Source organism: Lissotriton helveticus, chromosome 1_2 (genome assembly GCF_964261635.1).
Source record: "Lissotriton helveticus chromosome 1_2, aLisHel1.1, whole genome shotgun sequence".
Taxonomy (NCBI): Eukaryota; Metazoa; Chordata; class Amphibia; order Caudata; family Salamandridae; genus Lissotriton; species Lissotriton helveticus.
The window spans coordinates 419735614-419760761 of NC_136058.1; the positions used below are offsets into that span (position 1 = coordinate 419735614).

At 48.4% G+C, this 25148-nt stretch overlaps 1 protein-coding gene and 1 long non-coding RNA gene across 2 annotated transcripts in view; one reads left to right on the forward strand and one right to left on the reverse strand.

Moving 5' to 3' along the window:
- LOC144807226 (uncharacterized) overlaps positions 1-25148 on the reverse strand; it is a 494237-nt gene that overhangs the window by 372466 nt on the left and 96623 nt on the right. The gene's annotated exons all lie outside the window — the stretch shown is intronic.
- Positions 13123-25148, forward strand: part of LOC144807318 (uncharacterized) — a 473908-nt gene continuing 461882 nt past the window's right edge. Inside the window, exons 1-2 of the long non-coding RNA XR_013606200.1 lie at positions 13123-13623; positions 14436-14560. This is a non-coding gene — a long non-coding RNA (uncharacterized LOC144807318). The remainder of the gene's footprint in view (positions 13624-14435; positions 14561-25148) is intronic.

The following is a 25148-nucleotide window of genomic DNA, read 5'->3' on the forward strand; positions in this document are numbered from 1 at the left end:
AATGACCGTGTTTTTTCTGACTGCTGTTATACACCTTGGTTTCTAGAACTTACTCTCAGGATTGCCACTCCTGGGATTTTTGATACAAACCCAATCGCCTATTTTCCATTGAGGGGTCTTGGTACCATGTTTTGAGTCATAATGCTCTTTGTATTTGTTTTGGCGAATGTGGATTTTGTCATTAAATTCACGCATGTCTCTGTTGATGTGGGATCCCCCGCCTAGCCGATTGGGAAAGAATTTGGTACATGGTTTTCTTCCTCTTAAGGCTGAAAATGGGAAGACTCCAGTGACTTGATTAGGGGTTGTGTGATAGGCCCACAACATTTCTTGAAGGGCTTGCTCAATAGGAATGCTGTTGCTATTGGCTACCTAAATTCCCCCTTTAACCATACGGTTCATTCTCTCCACCAGACCATTTGCCCGGGACAGTAAAGTGGTGATCTTGTGTGTGTTATATTAAGCATGCTGAGGAATTCTGTCATATTATGAGATACAAACTTTACGCCATTGTCAGGGATGCTGGAATGCCTTCCGTAGCAAAGGTATCTCTCAAAAATTGGATGACTATGGCGGTAGTTATTTGATTAACAATTTTAACAACCGTCCAATGTGAATGGTAGTCCACTAGGACTATGGCAAACCTCTTCATTACTCTTGCGAGATTAAATGGGCCCATTATGTCAAGGGCAACCTTCTCCCACGGTATGTTTTGTATGGAGACTGGAAAAATGGGAGCTTTCCTCTGTGTCTTTGATTTATCACTGTTTGCGCATGCCTGGCAATGCTTAACTTTATCTTCTACTAAAGTATCCATGTTAGGAAACCAGTAGCGCTCACGTAATCTTGCCTTGGTCAAGCTTCTTCCTAAGTGGCCTTCATGAACCAGGTCTATAATCTTGTTTCTGATGGCTTCGGGAGGGATTATCTTAACCTTCCTAAACAAAAGACCCTTGTCAATACAAAGTTCATTGTGTATTTCCCAAACCTTCCAACCCCAAAATCCATTTGGCTATGCGGGGGGTGTTACAAGAGTTGTTTCTTGGATTAAACATAAAAACCAGGGGCTTGTGATCAGTGCGTATACAAAACTGTATCCCCCATAGAAAAAATCTGAAGTCTTTTCCCCCCAAAAACAAGCCAACGCTGCTCTTTCCACCACAGAATAGTTCAATTCAGCCTTAGTCAAAGTTTGTGAGGCGAAGGCCACAATCCTTTCCTTGCCATCAATCACTTGCGATAATGTCGCTCCCAAACCTTTCCCACTCGCATCTGTGGTGAGGATAGTTTTCCTGTTTTGTTCGAAGTTACACAGATATGGAGCAGAAATTATGCTTTCTTTAACTTTCGAAATGATTCGTTGGTGTTCCTCTAACCATTGGAATTGAACATTTCTTTTAGTGAGGTCTCTTAGATTGGCAGTGACTTCTGCAAAATGATTGACGTATTTCACCATATATTCTGCTAAACCCAGGAAGGATTTGAGTTCCTCTTTATTTGTGGGCGCTGGAGCCTCATTTACAGCCTTAACCAGGCAGAACTTCGGTTTAAACCCATCTCTGGAGATGCAATGTCCCAGATATTCCACAGAATCCACACCCAGTTGGCACTTCTCTTTTTTTAGTGTAAGGCCTGCATTTTTGAATTTATAAAGTACTTGCCTCAGGATATTGTCATGCTCCCCCACACTGGCGCCATAGATTAGGACATCATCTTGGAAGCATAATGTTTTAGGTACTCCATCAAGAATGCGCTGCATAATTTTCTGGAATACGGCTGCCGCCGATGCTAACCTGAACGGCATGCGGGAGAACATAAAGGTTCCCAAGGGATTGGTGAATGCCGTGAGTCTTCTTGAGTCTGGATGTAGCTCCACTTGGTGGTATGCCATGGAGAGGTCTAGCATGCTGAAATTAGTTGCTTTCCCCATGGTGCTCAGCATCTCATGGATGCAGGGTAAGGGATGTCTTTCAACTAGAATGCTGTTGTAGGAAGGTGGATATCTGACTATGGTTGCCCCCAACTTTTTGCCTAGTGTTTTGCTGGTTTCTGACTTAGTTGGCCTGGGATCCTGCTATTCAGGACCCCAGGCTTCCTGCTCTCTCTGTAAAATGGACTCCATGTACCTTAGGTACATATCTAATTGGATGCTGGGTCACCTTATCAGTCCCTGTACAAGTGTACCTTAGGTACCCAGGGCATAGGTGTACTCAGGGCCTACCAGGGGACGCAGCATGTATTATGCCACCCCTGGCTGGCCATCCAAATCTGACACAACTGGCTGCATGACAGCTGGGGCAAGGTGGTGTAATCACCCCTTGCTATAGATATAGTATACCTATATCTAAACCTAAAATGGACACATATATTCCTATCAGTCACTCCTATGGAAGGCCTTATCAATCCTGAAGGCAGAGTGCTCGGAATTATGTGAGATGGTGCTCTGGCATGAGCTGAGCCCGTTTGCAGCTTGCGGAACCAAGTCCTAATAGCTGTTCCATGATAACGCTATACCATATACTCTTAAGTGCATTATAATCCTCGCGGTTAAATGCCAACTCTGGTATAGCATTATCAAAACATGTCGAGTAAGGTGTCATACGAATTGGAATACTACCCCCTCGCCAATTCTGGCAACGGGGGTAGCATTCCACCCTTCTAGAGGGACACGACATGTATGTAACTGAGAACCCCGGTTAAAGTTAACTCGAGCCTTGGCATCACAAAATGGATGCTGCCACCACAGACACAAGTCTGACCTCCTGCTGCTGGGAGTCCTTCCAGCGAGGGCGGCTTGGACAAAGGGTTTCCTGCCTTGGGAGGTGCTAGCACCACCCCAGACAGGATTTTGTGTATTGGGTAGGGTAGGCTTGAAAGGAATGAGACATGCCTGGGGCACACAAGGTGCCCTGTGCATACACCGGTTCCAACCAGTTGCTGGGGCACTCCAGCCCCAGCTCTGGTGGGAAACCGGACAAAGGATTGGGGGTGTAGCCACCCCCCTTCCTGGTCCCACCCAGGGGAGGGACCTAGTCAGTAGTGCAGCCCCCTTTAGCAGGATAAAGGTAGGAGCTGGTCCCATTCCAAATCAGATTATCCTGAACTATTCAACAAGAAGAAACTCTGGCCTTTGACGTTCTGCTCCACAGAAGACTGAAGAATCTCCCTTGTGGACAAGGAGTGTCCACCCTGCACAAGCAGGCACCATCAAGCGTCCAGCGGCTTCCCTTTGTCGTCTTCCCTCGAGGATCCAGACTTCAGAGCCCGACGAGACCTGGATTCCCAGACCTCTCCGACCTCAACTCACATCTGCAGCAAAGCTGAGACCCGTGGGTGCGACAAGACACGTGGGACCGGCCATCTTGGAAGAAACTGCACTTCGCTTCCAGCACAACTCCCGAGGTAAACTCGACCAAGTGCTTTGGGGACTGAGAAGCCCCATCCCCGAGCAGCTCCTGCACCGAAGATCAGCCCTCCAGCCTCCACGAGATCTGCGCGGGGCCCTTCTGCTTTGTTGCTGCTGGATGCGTTGTCTGGTCACTTGCCGGCTGGCTAGTGGCCTCCTAGACGACGAACCTTTGAATTCTTTCTGCTGGTCTGGTTGCTCCAGACTGGCCCTTGCTCCCTTCCAAAAGAGGGGCACCCCGGACTCTACTAGTCCGCACCAGACGCTTTCTTCACTCACCGCGTGGGTTGCCTTTGCCAAGGCCTGTTGATGCCGATTCAGGATCCAACACCGCCGACAGCGAGAGCCTGCGTGGGACAGCTCGTGCCTCCATCCTGGTCGTCGAAGACACCTTCTGGTCCACGTGGCTACAGAGTCAAGCGTCCACTCTTCACCTGAACACGACGACGACATCTGGTTCCTTCCTGGTTCCACTCCAGTCACTGGCTAGTGACTGTGAACATTGTCCCCTCTGCTCTCAGGTCTCCTTCTTCAACAATCCACCCTTGGATTGCACCGGTCATCTTCCTCCTGGTCGCCTGCAGCATCTTTTCTTTCAGGCTCCATTGACTTCAATGCGAGAACCCGACACACTTTGAACCCTATGCACCCGCGGCCCGTGGGTGAGGTAACAAGAGCATTTCAATGCTCAAGGGTAGTTTAACTGTCCTAGTGTCCAGTTCCACAGTCGTTGTTGTCCTACCTAGTCAGGATTGTCCGTACTCACCTTTAACTTGAACTGTACTGTCCATAGACGTTGTTACGCATCTTGCGTGTGAGTTCACACTCTGCACACGCGTTCCGTGGGCCTCCTAGTACTTACCTAGTGTTAGTGTAGCGTGGTCCCATCGATCCTACAGCCTCTGGACAGCTCCATTCTTTCTATTGACTTTCACATTCCACTTACTTAGTATATGGTTTGTCGTGCCCCTAGGGCACCATTGTGATTTCGTGCACTTAACGTATTTTTCAGAAGAGATTGTCATGTGCTTAGCCCTCTGACCTCATAAAGAGTTCAGAGGTGTTGTTATTAATAAATAGAACGTTTATTTTCATAGCAACCTGTGTGGTGTCCTTTCATCTGGTATTCAAGGGGTTATATTGTGGTAAAACAGCTGGCTTCACATGCTAAAAGAGTTTAGCCTAAGACTGCTTTGTCCATGCTACCATTAGGATAGCTGGTCTATAAGGTTGACTTACAACCAATCACCATAAGGGTTGTTTGGACTGATACAAGGTAATCACTAGAACTAGTGAGCATCATATATCAGGCCAACTTCTCACATTGGTGTGCAGCGGTTGGGATTTGAGCTTGCTGTTGTTTTTACCACGCATAATCTTGCAATATCATTTGAAAGATCACATAAGGTACTCTAGGTACATATAACAAGCTTAGAAATACTCTGAGTTCTACTGAACCAGCCGTTGTAGTAGAAAGGGCCTAGCACAACCTGACTACAACTCTTAGCAAGGGATCAGTAGGAAAACCCATAGTGTAGGTAGGTGCATCACTTACACCTCACTAGAAAGTATGTCTACCCATGGAGAGACTTCAGAGACTCCCCTAGTGGTTAGTGACCCTCCACAGGTCCTTTCCAGATATGCAGCTCTCAGTTTCCAGGAGATGAGACAATTGTGTACCTCCAGGAAATTGAAACAGGGTTCTAACCCTACCACTCCTTTTCTGCTAGGTCTCTTAGAGACATATGGTGCTAGAAAGGCTTCTCATACAGATGGGGGCATGCCAGCCTTAGAAGGTACCCTTGGTGATCCAGACCTCCCTGAAACAGTAGATGTAGAAGAGGAGGAGGAAGAAGAGGAGGTCTCTGGGGATGAGGCAGACAAAGGTCCTGAGCTAGTCAGCAGACTTACTAGGGCCAACTTAGACCTACATAGGGAAGGATCTGGGGGACCCACAGTACTGACCCTAAGCAGGCCTACCTTTGGAGGTAGGAGAGATAGGTCTCATTCTAGGGACTCCAATAGATCTGGGCACTCTAATGCCTCTTCTCAGAGGAGAAGGATTTCTCCCCAGAGGAGAATGACTTCCCCTCAGAGAAGAGAACATGAAGCAAGGATGAAACAAGCTAATCTGAGGATCCAGAGGGAAGAACTTGCCCTTGCCAAAGAGAAGCTTGCCTTTGCTAGAGAGCAACAGTTGAGTGGGTTAACACCCACCGGTGGCAGCAATATCCCTAAGGATAAAGACAGGATTTTTGATAACAGAAACCTGAGCAAAATAGTGCCCTCCTATAAGACAGGAGATGATATCCACAAGTGGATAACTGCTTTGGAGATAGCCTGCAAAGTACAGCAGGTACCCCAGAGTCAGTGGGCAGCTATATTGTGGCTCTCCTTTGAATGTAAAGGTAGAGACAAGCTCCTCACTGTTAGAGATGAGGATGCTAATGATTACCAAGTCTTGAAAACTGCACTGATTGATGGGTTTGGCTTAACCACTGAACAATACAGGTTGTTGTTCAGGGATACCCAGAAAACTCAGGCTCAAGATTGGACTGACTTTGTGGATTGTGCCACTAAGGCTTTAGAGGGTTGGTTACTGGGTAGTAAAGTTACTGACTACAAAGGATTGTATAATTTAATTATGAGAGAGCAAGTCTTAAATAATTGTCAGAACCAGTTATTACACCGGCACCTGGTAGACTCTGATCTGACCTCTCCACAAGAATTGGGTAAGAGGGCAGACAAATGGGTCAGAACCAGGATTAGGCCCAAGAACCAAGGTGGTGACCAAAAGAAGGAATCAACCAAGCCTCAAGAGAAGGGTGGGAATAAATCTACAGATCAAACCACAGGGCCCCAAAAATCCTCAGAAGGGGGTGGGTCCCAGAATCCTTCCAATACCCAGAAGAAACCTTATTGCCATATCTGCAAACAGGTAGGCCATTGGAAAACTGACAGTAGTTGCCCAAGGGCCAACAACAATAAGGAAAACATACCCCCAAGAAACACGTCCAAACCTCCTGTTACTACTAGTAGTAATCCCCCAGGTGGTGGTAGTGCCCCCAAGAATTTGGGTGGATTTACTTTGGGAATCCCTGGGGACTCTGGACTAACCAGGTCCCCTAACTTAGATACTCTTGTCTGTGAGACTGGCATGGGGTTTGCCAACTTCACTGATTGTCCTAACACTTTGGGCAAATACAGACAGGAGCCCCTCATCAATGGTTTAAAAGTTGAGGCCTATAGAGATACAGGGGCTAGCATCACCATGGTGACTGAAAGCCTAGTCCCCTCAAGGCAACTTATACCTGGTGCCACATACCAGGTGACAAACATTGATGGAGTGCAGAAAAATCATCCCATGGCAGTGGTAAGTCTCAGCTGGGGAGGTGTCACTGGCCCCAAAAGAGTGGCAGTGTCATCAAACTTGCCTGTAGATTGCCTACTGGGGAATGATTTAGAGATCTCAGCCTGGGCTGAGGTAGAACAAGAAACCCATTAAAAATGGTAAATCTTCCTGAACAGGTTAGGAGGGCTGTGCCAGTCTCAGCCCAATCTCAGACAGATTCCTTCCCTGAAAAGGTTAGCAGGGCTGTGATGGTAACAGCCCATACCCAAACTGAGTCCCTTCCTGAAAAGGTTGGTGGGGTTGTGATGGCCACAGCCCAAACTCAGACTGATAATAGTGTTGTGAAGCCTTAAACTATGGATCACTCCACTCAAACAGAGAGTATTGAGGAGGAAGAGAAATCTCCCTCCCACCAGACTTTAGGAAAGGATCAGCCTCCTCAGGGAACTGATCTTGCCCCTTGTCAAGGAGCTGCCCCAGAGGTAGTCAGGCCTAGCCTGGCAGAGCCCCTGATGTCAGTGGACCCTTCCAAGGTGGGACCCAGTCTGGAGCAGGTAACCTGCCCCTCTCTACCCTGCCTCAGTCAGCCCAGGGCTGTAGAGGTCAGGGAGGCCAGTGGTGGACCCCCAAAGGGCCCCCTGTCCAAAAGAACTCCCCAATCAGCAGATTAAGGGCACTGAAGCAAGTAATCCTAGCCAAGTGAACATAAAACAAACTCCTGAGGGATCCCCCTTAAAATTAGTTAGGGACCTCCCACAGATGGACACTGTTGGGCACAGCCAAACCTGGGACCTAAGGGCCCCAAACCTGACCTGTCCCTCCAGTAAGCCAAACAGAGGGACCCAGCCTCCAGCTTTAGGTAGCCAGAGGTTGACCCTGAGAGCATACAGCAACTCAGTCCTGGAAAGAAAGGCATGTATGGTGGATAGTGATTGGAGGAAGTTGAGCCCAACATTAGTGGAGCCTCACTTCAGTACTCCATCCCAGCACCAGCCTTTTTCTTTGCCAAAACACACCACAGGTAGAGATTCCCTATGGTGGAGACCCTCAGATGCCCTTAGGGTGAGGGGTTGCTTAGTGGACCATGAGATAAGGGGTAACCATGCCAGTGCATGCACCTCCTCATATGGCCACTCAGGCAATATAGGCTTACCTGGTCAAGGATAGCCTTATCTCCTTTCGTTTGGGGGGGGGGGGTTATGTAGGAAGGTGGATATCTGACTATGGTTGCCCCCAACTTTTTGCCTAGTGTTTTGCTGGTTTCTGACTTAGTTGGCCTGGGATCCTGCTATTCAGGACCCCAGGCTTCCTGCTCTCTCTGTAAAATGGACTCCATGTACCTTAGGGACATATCTAATTGGACGCTGGGTCACCTTATCAGTCCCTGTACAAGTGTACCTTAGGTACCCAGGGCATAGGTGTACTCAGGGCATACCAGGGAATGCAGCATGTATTATGCCACCCCTGGCTGGCCATCCAAATCTGACACAACTGGCTGTACGACAGCTGGGGCAAGGTGGTGTAATCACCCCTTACTATAGATATAGTATCCCTATATCTAAACCTAAAATGGACACATATATTCCTATCAGGCACTCCTATGGAAGGCCTTATCAATCCTGAAGGCAGAGTGCTTGGAATTATGTGAGATGGTGCTCTGGCATGAGCTGAGCCCGTTTGCAGCTTGCGGAACCAAGTCCTAATAGCTGTTCCATGATAACGCTATACCATATACTCTTAAGTGCATTATAATCCTCGCGGTTAAATGCCAACTCTGGTATAGCATTATCAAAACATGTTGAGTAAGGTGTCATACGATTTGGAATACTACCCCCTCGCCAATTCTGGCAACGGGGGTAGCATTCCACCCTTCTAGAGGGACACGACATGTATGTAACTGAGAACCCCGGTTAAAGTTAACTCGAGCCTTGGCATCACAAAATGGATGCTGCCACCACAGACACAAGTCTGACCTCCTGCTGCTGGGAGTCCTTCCAGCGAGGGCGGCTTGGACAAAGGGTTTCCTGCCTTGGGAGGTGCTAGCACCACCCCAGACAGGATTTTGTGTATTGGGTAGGGTAGGCTTGAAAGGAATGAGACATGCCTGGGGCACACAAGGTGCCCTGTGCATACACCGGTTCCAACCAGTTGCTGGGGCACTCCAGCCCCAGCTCTGGCGGGAAACCGGACAAAGGATTGGGGGTGTAGCCACCCCCCTTCCTGGTCCCACCCAGGGGAGGGACCTAGTCAGTAGTGCAGCCCCCTTTAGCAGGATAAAGGTAGGAGCTGGTCCCATTCCAAATCAGATTATCCTGAGCTATTCAACAAGAAGAAACTCTGGCCTTCGACGTTCTGCTCCACAGAAGACTGAAGAATCTCCCTTGTGGACAAGGAGTGTCCACCCTGCACAAGCAGGCACCATCAAGCGTCCAGCGGCTTCCCTTTGTCATCTTCCCTCGAGGATCCAGACTTCAGAGCCCACCGAGACCCGGATTCCCAGACCTCTCCGACCTCAACTCACATGTTATGTTATGTTATGTTATGTTATGTTATGTTATGAGGTATTTCTTAAGCGCACTGTCACCATGAGTTTCCTGGCGCTGGTCAGATTTAGAAATTGACAGAAGGGTCTTTAGTGAAGGTGAGAGAAGAGTAATGTTTTTAGGGATCTGCAGCAAAGCTGAGACCCGTGGGTGTGACGAGACACGTGGGACCGGCCATCTTGGAAGAAACTGCACTTCGCTTCCAGCACGACTCCCGAGGTAAACTCGACCAAGTGCTTTGGGGACTGAGAAGCCCCATCCCCGAGCAGCTCCTGCACCGAAGATCAGCCCTCCAGCCTCCACGAGATCTGCGTGGGGCCCTTCTGCTTTGTTGCTGCTCGACGCGTTGTCTGGTCACTTGCCGGCTGGCTAGTGGCCTCCTAGACGACAAACCTTTGAATTCTTTCTGCTGGTCTGGTTGCTCCAGACTGGCCCTTGCTCCCTTCCAAAAGAGGGGCACCCCGGACTCTCCTAGTCCGCACCAGACGCTTTCTTCACTCACCGCGTGGGTTGCCTTTGCCAAGGCCTGTTGACGCCGATTCCGGATCCAACACCGCCGACAGCGATAGCCTGCGTGGGACAGCTCGTGCCTCCATCCTGGTCATGGAAGACACCTCCTGGTCCACGTGGCTGCAGAGTCAAGCGTCCACTCTTCACCTGAACACGACGACGACAGCTGGTTCCTTCCTGGTTCCACTCCAGTCACTGGCTAGTGACTGTGAACATTGTCCCCTCTGCTTTCAGGTCTCCTTCTTCAACAATCCACCCTTGGATTGCACCGGACATCTTCCTCCTGGTCGCCTGCAGCATCTTTTCTTTCAGGCTCCATTGACTTCAACGCGAGAACCCGACGCACTTTGAACCCTATGCACCCGCGGCCCGTGGGTGAGGTAACAAGAGCATTTCGGTGCTCAAGGGTAGTTTAACTGTCCTAGTGTCCAGTTCCACAGTCGTTGTTGTCCTACCTAGTCAGGATTGTCCGTACTCACCTTTAACTTGAACTGTACTGTCCATAGACGTTGTTACGCATCTCGCGTGTGAGTTCACACTCTGCACACGCGTTCCGTGGGCCTCCTAGTACTTACCTAGTGTTAGTGTAGCATGGTCCCATCGATCCTACAGCCTCTGGACAGCTCCATTCCTTCTATTGACTTTCACATTCCACTTACTTAGTATATGGTTTGTCGTGCCCCTAGGGGACCATTGTGATATTGTGCAACTTAACGTATTTTTCAGAAGAGATTGTCATGTGCTTAGCCCTCTGACCTCATAAAGAGTTCAGAGGTGTTGTTATTAATAAATAGAACGTTTATTTTCATAACAACCTGTGTGGTGTCCTTTCATCTGGTATTCAAGGGGTTATATTGTGGTAAAACAGCTGGCTTCACATGCCAAAAGAGTTTAGCCTAAGACTGCTTTGTCCATGCTACCATTAGGATAGCTGGTCTATAAGGTTGACTTACAACCAATCACCATAAGGGTTGTTTGGACTGATACAAGGTGATCACTAGAACTAGTGAGCATCATATATCAGGCCAACTTCTCACAGCTGTTATTCAAATCGCGCAAATGGATGCACATTCTGATATCCAGACTATGGTTCTTTTTGGCAATGACAATGGGGGCCACCCATTCCGTGCAATCCACAGGCTCAATGATGTTTAACTCTTCCAATCAGATTAATTATTTTCTTAACGGTTCCCACATCAAGCGGGGAATCGGTCTAATTTTGTGCACCACAGGTTTAGCATTGTGTTTCTATTGGATTTTATGTTGGAAGTTTTTTAGTAAACCTAACTTTTCCGAAAAGACTTCTGTAAATTCCCTGATCATGTGTTCATAATCGTTTTCTGGGTTGGTGTACAATACCTGCTCAGGGTGATTTCGGTCCAATTGAATTCCCAATTCTTTTTGGTGTTGCCACCCAAACAGTTGGATCCATTTTCGACAACATATACTTTGCCAACAGTGGAGCGGGCCTTGAAGGAAATTATGGATTTGAACATTCCCTTCATGGGGATTGGGTCCTTATTGTATCCACTGGGGGTTATATCTGCTTTAGTTAGTTTATTTTGGTCTTGACCCATAATGGATATGAAGTCTGAGTAATTCACCAGAGTGAATGGGGAGCAAGAGTCTGCGAACATTTTAAGATTCCTTCCATCAATGTTGACTTCATATTACGGATATCTCTGCTTTTCTGCCCCCACCTCTTTGACTTGCAGACTTATTTTCTTCAATTGGGCTTTATCCTCTCCAGGTTTGTTGCTCCAGGTTTTATTTGGGAAGCATCCACATAACCTTGCCAGGTGCCCTTTCTTATTACATTTCCTGCACCAAGCAGATCTTGCTTGACAATTGGGGTCATTTGCCAAGTGGTTGTTACTCCCACAGCGAAAGCACTTCAACTTAGATCCTTCCAGATTCCCAGCGTGGTTTTGCCCATTATCCTTCTTGTTAGTCGTTTTGTAAGACTCACTCTTAATTTTACATACTTAATTTTCTTCTTCTATGTTGGTTATCTCTGCCACTTTGTTATCTGTGTTGTTGCTCATTTCCTTGATACACATGTCGGTGTGTTCAATGGACTTAGCGATCTTCATTGCTTCTTGGAGATCTGGTTGCTTCTGTAAAAGTTTCTTCTGAATTTCTTTGTTGTTCGTGCAACGTACCAACTGGTCTCATTTAAGTACTTGAAATCACACAATTTACTGAGACCCCTGAGTATAGCAACATAAGTTGAAACACTTTCCTGTTTTCCCTGAGTACGACTGAAGAACTTATGTCTCTCTAAAACTATGTTTATCTTGTCACCAAAATGAGTTCGTAACTTCACCAGTGCAATGTTGTACACATCGTCATCATCATCCTCATCATCTTCCGGTTCTGGGAGTGATTCAAACACTTTTCTTCCTGTGGGACCCAAATTGTGCAATAAAATATGTTGTTTCCTAAACTCACTGAACTTTTCCCCTCCAATTGCCACAAGATATGATTCAAATATCTTTTCCCATTCCTCCCATGGGATATTGGGTTCTCCAAATTCATTTAAGAAAGGCGCAGGTTGTGTCATGCTTGCAGCTGCCATGATGTAATACCTGAATTATTTAGATACCGTTCAACAATTGAAGGATGTAGATGACAAAACAATTTCAAATTGACTGCTATTAAATATTATTATAGGCAGCCCACAGTAGCAGTAAATGGTTCATAAACTACATAGATTCTTATAAAACAAATAATATAAAACTTACGTGCTCTGCAATACTTTGAAAAGGCAATACACATAGCTGAAAATGATCAAATTACATTTCCTTCTGGTCACTTAATAACCACTATCTCATCCTGCAACTATGTACTGTGTACATTCATTCAGCAGAATAAATGAAGGTGACTAGCAAGAAACGCTAATAATAACTAGATAAGTTTACACAATTTTCTGTTGTTGCTGTGTTTTACTTTCAAAGATGATGGGGCATGTGTCACCAAATTAAAATTATGCTTTAATTTGTTATTGTTCCTTGACACTCGTTGGAATGCGTGTTTTCTGCTCTCTGTAGCGCTCTCTGTAGCACTCAATATGGTGTGCGTGTCACCGTGAATAAACTCAAATCTGTAACATGGATTGACACACACAGGAGTGCGTATCTCCGATGATTGCCTCCAGAATACGAGGTTGGCCGCATAAACAACCAGCCCTGAAGTGCTGCTGCGTAGGAAAAGGCGTAACCCTGAATGTTTGATCCTTTGATAGCGTTTCCTGACAGGATTTGCCCTGCGCATGTGCCAAAGCTCAGGAGCTTGTGAAGCCTTGTTGTGCGCTCGATCTCACCTCGGGGATCCGTGCCCGTGGAGCCCGATTTGCGCTCGCAGCGACATCCCCCGCACAGCCAGCCAACTTGCCACACCGCTGACACCACAGGGATCTGCCAAACTCCGTAGAGAGTGTGGCCTTGAAGTGCGCACACTGACTGGAGCTCCTCGCAACTGCCCCGCTTCACACCGTCAGTCGCTGGGAGGACTCCATGTACATGCGGGGGGGGCCCCACGAGTCAGCGCTACCGCCTTCGTTGCGATGCTTGACAAGCCGTAAACTGCAGCAATGCCCTTATATAATCACCCAACAAGGTGGAGCGTGTGGAGCCTGGACCCCCACACAGCGACCTCGCTTCACACCCTAGCTAAATCGCCCACACAGTCATCCGCTTTGAAAACTCTGCGTACAAGCGATGAGGAGCCCCATGAACTGCGCTTAAGCTGTGGTCGCTATGCTTGACAAGACTAGAACCGAACGATGCCCTCATTTAAATCACCAGAACGAAGTAAGTGGGAATGATTTCAGTTATCTTGCCTTTTGAATTACAGTGCCATAACCCGAAGTTCTGTCTTATCTTCCGGCAATGACAGATTAAGAGTGATAGGCAGTTTTAATTCTACGAGCTATAGGTTCATTTCACAGTTTTACTGCTCTTTGTTGATCGATTAACCACCATAAAGTTGTAATATTCTTTAACATGCCAGAGTTTACTTGAGATAACTTTATATACGTGTCTTGAATCATCCGTCCTTCTTAAAATAGGTTTAGTTTAAATTGTAACTCGACCTCACCAGATCCCGAAGTTGAATTGGCATACCCGGATGGCTGCAGGTTATCTCCAAAGTTGAATTCTGCTCTTTGCTGCAATTAATTGTTTTGCTGCCGGAGTTCAATCAAAAGGGGAGGAGCAGGAAACATCTGTCCCCTTACACTGATCGCGTCTCCACTGTTATAAAGACTGCCGGGCGATAAAGGACTGAAACAAGTAAGAGAGTTTGAACAGCCTTTATTCTTATCCACTCCTCTCTCCAGCAGTACAGGTCCATCACATGAACATTCTAAGGTAGCCTTCAGAGTCTCAGGAAGGTACCAACCGGAATGTAGGTAAGGGGGGATGTAATATACCAAGAGTGAACTAATATCAGTACAAGGCGCTGAAGAGGATAAAATAAAACCTAACAGATTGTAACAGTAAGTTTGCAATTCAGGGGCTATGCAGAAGCTTGAACGTCTTTCCAAAGCTTATTACTGTTTTAAAGGGCGTAATTTCTGATATTTACCTTTTTCCATGGATTTATGTGTTTGGTTTTATTTCAGGGGGAAAACGTCTCTGTCACTGAGAGCTGCAGTCATGCAGTCTGTCTCCGGGGAGTGCCCTTCCATTTCTGGTGCTTCGCTGCAGTTTGAAGACCTTGTTAGACTTTCTTGTTGCTCAAATGGGGGTAATTTCTGATATTTATCTGTTTCCCTAATCTTCATTACTTGATTTTGCCCGCCGCAAGACAGTGCCACTCATAGTCATTGAAATGTCACTCATAATTTCACTGCAATGATGAAAATGTCACACATGGCAATCTGAAGCCTTGGCAGCTGTGGTTTGGGGATTCACGGCCCTGTCAAATATAAAAAATCACCCCCAGGACCATGAACATTAGAAACGCTGCTCAGTCTCATTGCAGCAGCTGTGTCTACATTGCACACATTGAATGAAAAACAAGTCCTCATTTAAATTCACTCCTGAATATCATGTCTGATCCTTTGCAGAAGTTTAAAAAATGAACACATTGCTGGTGTTTCACTGAGGGGGGGAGCAGAGCTGGCATGAGGGGCTGAATATGAGGCTCCTCAAGAGCACACCATGCCAGGGTGAGGCCTGTCCTTGGACTGTGAGTGTCTTAGAAATACCCACGTCGGTGTCTTTGCAGGCGCCAATGCTTGTTTCCCTGCTAGAGCCTGGAGGCGGCGGTTCCGTCAGCGGTCACCAGAGGGCGCTCCTCGTCTGCTGATGAAACCCACTGAGCTGCACATTGGATGAAAGGTAGAAGGGTTTCCTCTTCCTGGTCAGCGGCGGCAGAGACAGCACCAGCAGCGGTGGTGACATCACTTCCGGCCTCTCCTGGTGTGTCCAGCCTGTTGCAGAGGAGGAAGGAGCCCTGTCTGATAGGCAGTTACCTTCATCTACAGACCACCCCCAGCCTCCCCTCAGACCCCTAGATCTGCCCCCCTCAGTTCACAGATCAGCCTCTGCTCCCCTCAGACCCCAGATCTGCCCCCCCAGACCCCAGATCTGCCCCTGTCCCCCTCAGACCCCAGATCTCCCCCACATACCCCAGATCTGCCCATCCCCCCTCAGACCCCAGATCTCCCCCCAGACCTGCACCAGCCCCCCCTCAGATCCCAGATCTGCCTCTGCTCCCCTCAGACCCCAGATCTGCCCCCCAGACCCCAGATCTGCCCCTCCCCACTCAGACCCCAGATCTCCCCCCAGACCTGCACCAGCCCCCCCTCAGATCCCAGATCTGCCCCTGCCCCCCTCAGACCCCAGATCTGCCCCTGCCCCGCTCAGGCCCCAGATCTGCCCCCCCTCTTTATTTTATTTATTTATGCGTTTTTATATAGCGCGAACTTTACCCGGGTGTCAGAGCGCTTCACAATAGGAACAGAACTGAAACATGAGAACATTACAAGTGAACCAATTACAAAAGCAAAAGTTACATTACATGAGGCGAAAGTGACAATCGTGAGCAAACAAAATACAAGAGGTAGCAAACGGTGCATTACAGGAGGAAAAAGTGACGTGTGCAGGTTACAAAAAGCATACAAAGTACAAGTAGAGGCATAATACTGCAGTCAATGGAGGACACTCAAACACAAGAACAAACTTTACGTAGGCAGTGGTGGCACTTGTGCAAGTATCGAAAGCAAACAAAATATAAGAGGTAGCAAACAGTGTGTTACAAGAGAACAGTGACATGTGCATGTTAAAAAAGAGTACCAAACACAGGTAAAAGGGTATTACTGCAATAAATGGCAGTCTCTCAAACCACACGAACACACTGGGAAGGCACTTCCATAGTCATGGAGAATAGAAATTTTCTATACTAAAGGGTCTTCCTTCAGATAATAGTGAGGGCATGAATTAACTTTGAAAGTGTCTTTGAAGGAGGAGAACTTTCAGGTCAGTTTTGAAGGCCTGGGAGGAGGTGGTGGTCCGGAGCTTAGGCAGAAGTGGGTTCCAGATTCTCACTGCGTTGCCTGAAAAGGATTGGGCCATCGATCTTTCCTTCTTGAAAGTGGGAGGTTCAAGCAGTCGATTCTCCGCATTGCGTGAGGGTCTAGAGCCTCCAGAGAGTTTCAGTTTATTCACCAGATAGCGAGGAGAGGAGGAGTGCAAGGCTTTGTTGGTGATGCAGGCAGTCTTGTAGATAGATCTTGCCTCGATGGGAAGCCAGCGAAGGGTGGATTACATGGGTGTGATGTGGTTGCTTCTTTTGGCCCCATAAATGAAACGAGCTGCTGAATGGAGAACAGACTTAAGGGGGGACAGGTGGGATTTGGGGAGGCCAGTAAGAAGAGAATTGCAGTAGTCCAGTCTGGAGAGGACCAGCGATTGGACCAGGGTTTCAAGGTAATGCTCCGGGAAGAAGCGACGAATCCCCCAGAGAAGGTGCAGTTGGTATCGAGCAGACTTTGCAATTGAATTAATGTGGGAGAGTAGATTGAGTTTTGTGTCGAGTATGACTCCAAGGGATTTTGCGCTGTCGACAATGATGGGTTTATTGTTCAGTAGATTCATCTGGTCCATCCATGATTGAACCGGGGGAAGAGAAAGTGAGGAGGAGAGGAGGAGGAGGAATTCAGTTTTGGAGGGATTCAGAATCTGTTGATGTGTTAAAATACAGTTTTGAATGGAGTCCAGAGTAGAGCTTAGGACGGAGAGATCGTGAGTGGAGGCAACCTTGAGGTACATTTGAATGTCGTCTGCGTAGAGGTGATAGTGGACCCCGGATTTTCTTAGGAGATTTCCCAGTGGTTCCAAATAGAGATTGAACAGTGTGGGTGCAAGTATAGAGCCTTGAGGAACACCTTGACCCACCGCCAAAGGAGATGAAAGACTGTCCGCTATTTTGATCATTTGGGATCTCTCAGAGAGGAAGGAAGCAAACCATTTGAGCACAGTGCCCTCCATGCCCATTCTCTGTTGAAGAGTGTTGAGGAGGGTGTTGTGATTGACAGTGTCAAAGGCTGCAGAAAGGTCAAGGAGAATTAGAAGACAAGGCCCCCCCAAATCGAGTATCCGCAGCGCGTCACCAATCACTTGCAGCAGGACTGTTTCAGTGCTGCAGTTTTGGATGAAGCCGGACTGAAAATTGTCAAGAAGATCATTGTCCTTAATATGACGAGAGAGTTGTTTCGCAACACATCTTTCTGTGATCTTCGCAAGAAAGGGTAGGTTGTGGATGGGGCGGAAGTTGTTGAGGTCCTTCACATCCGCAGTGGATTTTTTAAGCAGAGGGGTGACCTGCCCAGTTTTGAAGGGAACAGGAAGGGAGCCTTGACAGAGGGAGAGGTTGACCAGAGTGGTCCAATAGGAAAGAGAATGAGAATAGAAGTCAATGGCAATGGCACTAGGGATGGGGTCAAGAGAATGGTTGAAGGGCTTTGTTTTGAGGATGCACTTGAGGAGGACATCTTCAGAAATGGGGTCAAAGTTCTGCCAAATGGCTAAGGATTTGCGCTCCTTTGGAGGGGTAGGATGAGCGACCTGATCCACAAGTGATTTCACTTTTTTGTTAAAGAATACAGCGAAATCAGCAGCTTTCTTTGTAAAATCCTCCAACTTGGCGGTTGGGGGAGAGCAGTTAATATTCTAGATGAGATCGAATAGTTTTTAGGGTCTATTTTTGGCTGAGTCAAGGAGGGTTCTGAAGTGTGATGCTTTCCCAAGGAAGATGTGCTTGTGCTACTTGGATCTTGCTGAACGAAGCGTGGCCAAATTATTGGTGGAAGGTGCTTGCCTCCATTGTTTCTCCAGGAGTCGTAGGTGCTTCCTTTCTTCATAGAGGGATTTGTTGAACCAAGGTGCTGAGGGAATGGGCCTTTTCTTTTTGCTTTGGAGAGGAGCGACATTATTGATTTCTATTGCAAGGACTGAGAGGCATTGGGTGGTGAGATTGTCAACATCTAGGTTTGGGTCTAGCCTTGGAAGTGACTGCAAAGCTGATTCACAGAGGGAAACAGTGTCAATGTTTTTAGTGTCACGGAACCAGGAGGTAGCCCTCTTAGGTTAGCCAAGAGTTATAGAGTGTGCTAGGTGAAGAGAGAATGGAATGAGGAGGTGGTCAGACCAGTCTACGTGAATAGGGGTAGCGATAGAAAGCATGCCTACTTTAGAAATAACAAGGTCCAGGATTGAGCCCTTAGAGTGTGTTGATTCAGTGCAGTGTTGGGTAAGATCGTTTGTAGAGAGGAAGGTGGCCAGCAGGTTCGCGGACGAGTCTTGCAGAGTGCCCCAGTGGAGATTGAAGTCACCCACGAAGGTCTGATTGTCACTTTGCGAGTATTGGTCGCTGATGAAGTCAGTGAGTTCCTCCATAAACAAAGGGCCTCTGCCAGGTGGGCGGTAAATGACATGGAATCTGAGGGGTGAGCGGTGGTGTAGTTGAAGCTCAAGAGATAGACATTCAAAAGTGCAGAATGCGCTGATGGGAAAAGCCTTGAGTTGAAGGGAGTTTGTAAAGATGACTGCAACACCTCCCCCATCTTTGATAGGTCTGTCATACCTGAAGATAGAGTAGCCAGTGGGTAATAGGAGATCAAACATGGAGTGAGAGGTATCGTTGAACCAGGTCTCTGTTAGGAAGAACAGGTCAATATTGTGAAGGGTGATGGTATCAGAGATTTCGAGTTTGTGCTTTATTGCAGATCTGCAGTTGTGGAGCAGACAACGCAGCTCTGTCGAGACAGTTTTGGTGACGGGGCACTTGGGCTAACAAGGGTGATAGGGATATTGTGCCTATACGGGGGTGCACGGGAGGGTTTAGGAGGATGCTTGGTTCTGACAGAGTAGATGGTCGGAATAGTGTAGATAGTTGGGTTACTCTGAGATGTAGGTTGAAGAAGGGTGGCGTTCATGGGCTTGTGTGAGTGAGCGATGTTTGCGGACGACAGGTTATGCTTGGCTATGATGGGGTGAGGGAGCGAGGTGCATCTCGTGGGAAGGTGAGAGTTTTCCAAAGGAGTTGAGGTGAATGGGAAAGTGGAAATCTTAGAGCTTAGAAGTGAAATGGAAGCTACAAGCTGGGAGAAGGAGGTGATAAGAGAGCCTAGTTTATTTTCAAGAGAGAGTAGGGCAGAGCACGGAAGGTTGGGTGTCTCGATGGCAAAAGGATGGGGTGAAATAGGTGGTGGAGGGCAGGGAGAGGTGGGGGGGCAGGAGGAGAGTTGGGGTATAGGGTTCATAGGTGGGGAAAGGTGGGGGTTGAGAGCGGGGGTTGGTTTATCGGATGTGAAGGGAGAGTTGTCTTTGTTGGCATTGCACGAAGGAAAGGAATTGAGGACATATTTAGGAGGAGATAGGTGCGGATCAAGGCGGTGGGGTAAAAGGAGAGGGGAGGACTGTGAGGTGTCATAGGAGTGTAGGAGGTTTGGAAGGAAAAGGGAGGAGGTGGTTGGAGAGGTCCTCCTGTTGGCTAGGAGGGGTGGCTGTGAGAGAACCGGCATCTGGCAGAGTGAGGGGGGTTGGGAGAAGGTGAAGTTGAAGAAAGGAGATGGTTCAGCTGGGCCCGATGGAGGGAGATGGAAAGGGTTACCGGGGGGGAAAGGGGGCAAAACAGCATTGCTGGTGGAGAGGGGGGAGGAGAGAGATGCAATGGCAATGTGGAGAAATCGGGGTAAGAAGCGAGGGGAGGAAGGGGTAGAGAAGGGGGGGAGAGGGAGGAATGAGGGGAGTATAAGGAACGTTAGCTGGGGAGGAGGTTGGCGGAGGGGTGGCCTAAAAAAGGGAGTAGCAGGTAGGAGTAGGGGGGAGGAGATGAGAATGGAGTACCGGGGCGGTGCAGATTGGACAAGGAGCGTATTAGCTAGTGGTAAAGCTGACGTGACGAAGGGGGGGGCATACTGTGAAGTGGGAGGAAAGGGAGAGGAGGACACAAGGGAGGGGGAGGGAAGAGGTCCGACCTGTGCCTTCCGAGGGTGCAGCCTATTAGAATGTATGGGGGTCAGGGGAGGAGAAAGGGAGTAGTGGGTGGAGCTAGAGTCAGGGGAAAACCCGGTCGCAGAGGAGGGGAGTAGGGAGGGGAAAAGGTGGTCAAAGAGCGAGAGACAGGTGTCTTTACCTTGAAACATGACAGTGCCGTTGTTATAGAGTGAGATGGTGAGGGAGCCGTTGAAATACGAGGGGGAAATCTTTAGTTGTTTCCCATGAGGGACAGATGAGGAGGATGTGACGTTAAGGAAATTATAAAAACTGGTGGACCAAGAGGGGGTGTCGTGAGTGAAGAAAATGAAATCATTTTTGCGCCTCCCAAATTGACCATTGTAAACTTGATCAACAAAAAGGGAATCTGGGAAACGTTCAATAGTGTTATGCTTCAATTGTTTTACTGAAGCTTTAGTCTGGCCGGGAGGATAAATGATTTTGTAGCAATTAATTCCAACCTTAGCTCGAGTGGTAGCCATGTTGGGAAAATGGGGAGAAGGAGTGCGGAGGGGATATGAGAAGGGTGTTACTGGGAAATCGGTGGTGAGGAGAAGTAAAAGGACTAAAAGGGGGCACATATTCCAAACGTCGGGTGAAGAGATCTGAACTAATGTGCCATCCGGGAAGAGCGGTGGGTGTTTGTTGGGCCCTTTATCAAGGTATACATGCAGCCAACTGGCACAAGAAAAGGTTTACAAGAGAAAGTTTACTTATGATAGGATCAACTGTCCCACTGTCAAAATCACCACAAAGCACAATTAGTCAGAGTAAAACAAATCACAAACAAACACCCAGTGTCCACTGGTGATTACTGTACTTAGCATCAGCCTGTAACAGAAGCATATTCGGCACCAACTGCATTGTACGCCCATAGTCTCAACAGACTACTATTGGACCCTAATCTCCTGAGAATCACTAACATTAGGGTCACAGAGCATAGGGTGGAACAAAATCTGACTAACAAAATCAACATATGCACGACAGCCTCGTCATTATAAGGCCACCTTTAGAGGTGCTCAAAACAGGGTGCGTAGGAGGAGCTTCGCGGCCATCTAAGATGGACGCGTGAGTGTAGAGCTCCCCGAGGTCCGCGTCGCCCTTCGCACCTATCCTCTCTACATCCTGAAATTATTGATGGGCTTTTGAAGACGGCATCAGCCTGACTTCGACATCCTTCGAAAAATCAATATCGGACGTTCGGATCCATTTTTATACCGTCGTGAACTTTCATGGCCTAACCGGAAGCGACGCCGGGAGCTCGGCTGATTTGCTAGCCGGGGTACAGTCGAACAACATCAGCTGCGGGGTTTCCCCCCAGGGCGGCCTCTGTTTGACTTCTGGTCTCATTTTATGAACCTGGTGCTTTGCCCGCAATGCATCTTGGCTCTGCCGCAGTCTGGCTCTGTGGTGCTGTTGCCACCCGTTTCATTTGATCGCAGTGCCCTCGACGTTGTTGCCATTTGCGCCCCTTTGGTCCAGTTTTGTGCCTTTTGGCCTCACAGTGTTCGGCCATTTTCACCAGGTTGCGCGGGCCCCTTCGGGGACCCTCTTCCAAAATGGCAGCGAGGCACGAACCGGAGAGACGTAAGACCAAGACACCAAATCGTGGGGGCTCATCCCAGACGAATATTATGGACCATTATTCGCAGGTGAGGGGCTCCCCCAGTAGTGCTGGCCATCCACTCGACGATCCTAAGGCCGTGCCCGCTGCAACGGAAATCTCGTTACAGGATGTTATGGGCGCCATCACTGGTCTCAAGGCCACAATGGAACAGCAATATGAGGCTCTCGCCTCCAAAATAGATACGGTGGCAATGGACGTTACGCTAATCAGGGCGGATTTGGCGAAGACCAATGAAAGGGTCAAGGAGCTGAATTTAAAGACATCTAGCCTGACTGGTGATGTTACGGAGATCCAAACGGAGATCGGCAACCTTCGATCCTCGCGTGACATGATGGCACGTCGTCTGGAGGAATATGAAAATCGATCCCGTCGCAATAATATCCGTATTATTGGTGTTCCAGAGACTTCCGAGCCTGCCGCTACTGACCTCCTGGTGGAATATCTGGTTTCTAACCATCTCGCTCCCTCCGGGCTTACCAAATTCTTTGCTGTGGAGCGAGCTCACAGGGTTCCCGGAGGGAAGGTCCAGCCCGGGGCTCCCCCGAGACCTATTGTTGCCAGATTATTCCACTTCAGGGATAGGGACGTTATCCTGCAGGCTTCCCGGGACAAAGGCCCGTTGAAATTTGAAAACTCTGTGGTCAACTTCTACCCTGACTTTACCCCGTTCGTACAACGGCAGAGGATGGGATTTCAGGGAGCCAAGAAGCGGTTGAGGGACTTGGGATTCAAATATGCTATGTTGTTTCCGGCCAGACTTCGTGTGGAACATCGTGAACGAACGTTTTTCTTTGATCGACCAGACAGTGTTAACGACTGGCTTGACTCATTTGACCAGTAGGGATGATCGTACGGAACATCCCGGTGGTGCTGAAGGTGGCGTGTCAGAGCAGGAATGATGCTGTGGATCCTGGCGGCTGAACTTTTTGATTCTTCAGGCTGAGTCGTGACTTTGGTGTTTTTTGTTCTTATGATATTGTTTGTGCCTGAGGGTGGCGGGGGTTACTGGGGACTCTTTCTCCTCCTGGGTTCTTTGTGTAGAGTAGTTTTCTTATGGGGCGACAGGCACACTGCAAGTTGGGGTGGCTTCTGAGTCGTACGCAGGGGTGCAGGGTGGGAGGTGTTGCAACGGGGTTCAGTTGGGGGGAGGTGGGGGGGGACTGTGTGTGTTTGTTGTTATCACAAGGCTTCATATTGTCACTTTTGCTCACAAATGTATTTCGGGTTCGTGTGTGGGGTTCTCTGCCTCAGTTTTGGGATGGGGGGTGGTGAGTTGAAACTGTTGTCCTGGAATGTTAATGGATTGGGAGACAGGATAAAGCGGGGGGTGGTCTTACAGTTCCTCAGACGCCAGTCTCCAGATGTTGTTCTCTTGCAGGATACACACTTGATTGCTAATGTTTGTCAGGCCTTGAATAGGCGGGGTTATCGCTTAGTTGCTCACGCTGGTTTCACTTCTGGTTCCCGGGGGGTGGGCATCCTTATTCGCTCCTCTCTCCCTTTCGAGATTGATAATGTGATTCTTGATGATAGAGGGCGCTACGCTGTCCTCACGGGTAGATGGGAGGGGAAGACTCTTTCCATTCTCTCGATTTATGTCCCTCTGGGCCTACAGGCCCCGACCTTCGCCGATTTGGCCACGGTTATTCTTGGGCTTCCTGAGGGTCTCCTGGTCCTCGGTGGGGACTTTAATTCGGTGGTCTCTGGTACTAACGACCGTTCTCCCCCTCGGGAGTTACTCAGGTCTCAGATGTGGCTTACTGATTTGTTGGAGACTTTTGGGTTTGTTGATGCCTGGCGACTGATGCATCCCACCCAATTTCAATTTTCCTTTCATTCTGGGGCCCACGGTAGTCTTTCCAGGCTGGATTATTTCCTGATGCCATCTGCCCAATCTTCCTTAATTGTTGAGGTCCGTTATTTGCCTAGAGGTATCTCCGACCACTCCCCTTTGTGGCTTCGATTTCGGGTAGGCACTGGCTGTGCGGGTAGGGTGGCCCCCATCAACCCTCGGTATTTCCGTAATCCTAAGACCCGTTCTGACCTTGTGAAACATATTGACCATTACTTTGATGACAATGTGGGGTCTGTTTCCTCGTCTGTTTCGTTGTGGGAGGCCTTCAAGACGGTTGTCCGTGGGCATTCTCTATCGCTTATTGCCGCTGCTAAAAAGGCTAAAAATGAAGAAATTGTGCGTATTGAAAATGATATCACTACCCTAGAGAATGACCTTAGTTCTGGGACGACACCTCAGGCATTGCATTCCCTCAGTTTGAAACAGGCTGATTACAAAGCTCTTGTTACCGATGCAGCGAAGGCAATGTACAGTGAACAGCAGGGCCGGTTGTATGACGTGGGGGACAAAGCTGGTAAATTGATTGCTTGGCTGGATAAGAAAGAGAGAGAGAATCGTGTTGTCCCTGTGATTGAGAACCTGAATGGGGAGCGTGTTACTGAGCCTGATGGGATTGTTGATCGTTTTGTTGACCACTTTCAAACTGTGTATGCCTCCGTCTCTGATAGAGACGAAGATGACTCTTGGCTACTTCTTCAGGATATCGCATTGCCCTGTCTTTCTGATGACGACAGGCGTCTTCTAGACGCGCCTATCACGGTGGATGAGATCGCGGATGCTATCCGTTCTCTCCGATCTGGCAAGGCGATGGGTCCCAACGGCTTGCCCATTGAATTGTACAAGTTGCGACCGGACACCGTGGCTCCCTACTTGAAGGACATGTTTCTTGAGTCCTTGGACTCTGGCGCCTTGCCTGCGGATCAGCGGCTTGCTACCATTGTGGTTCTACACAAGGAGGGCAAACCTCGTGATCGATGTACATCGTACAGACCCATTTCCCTACTTAACGCTGAACCCAAGATTCTTGCTAAATTGCTGGCCACTCGCTTGGTTGCTGTAATTGGAGACCTGGTCCATCCGGATCAGTCCGGTTTCATCCCGCAGCGTAATACCGCCCTTAACCTGCGGAGACTCCACGGAGTCCTCGCGAGAGCTGCGACTCTTACTGAGTCGGCCATCTTAGTTTCTCTTGACGCTACGATGGCTTTTGACACCATAGAATGGCCTTATTTGTGGGCGGCCCTCTCGAAGTTTGGGTTCGGCCCGGGATTCATTGCTTGGGTTAAACTTCTTTATGAGAAGCCTCTGGCTCAGATAGTGGTCAATGGTAAAGTGTCCGGGGTGTGGTAA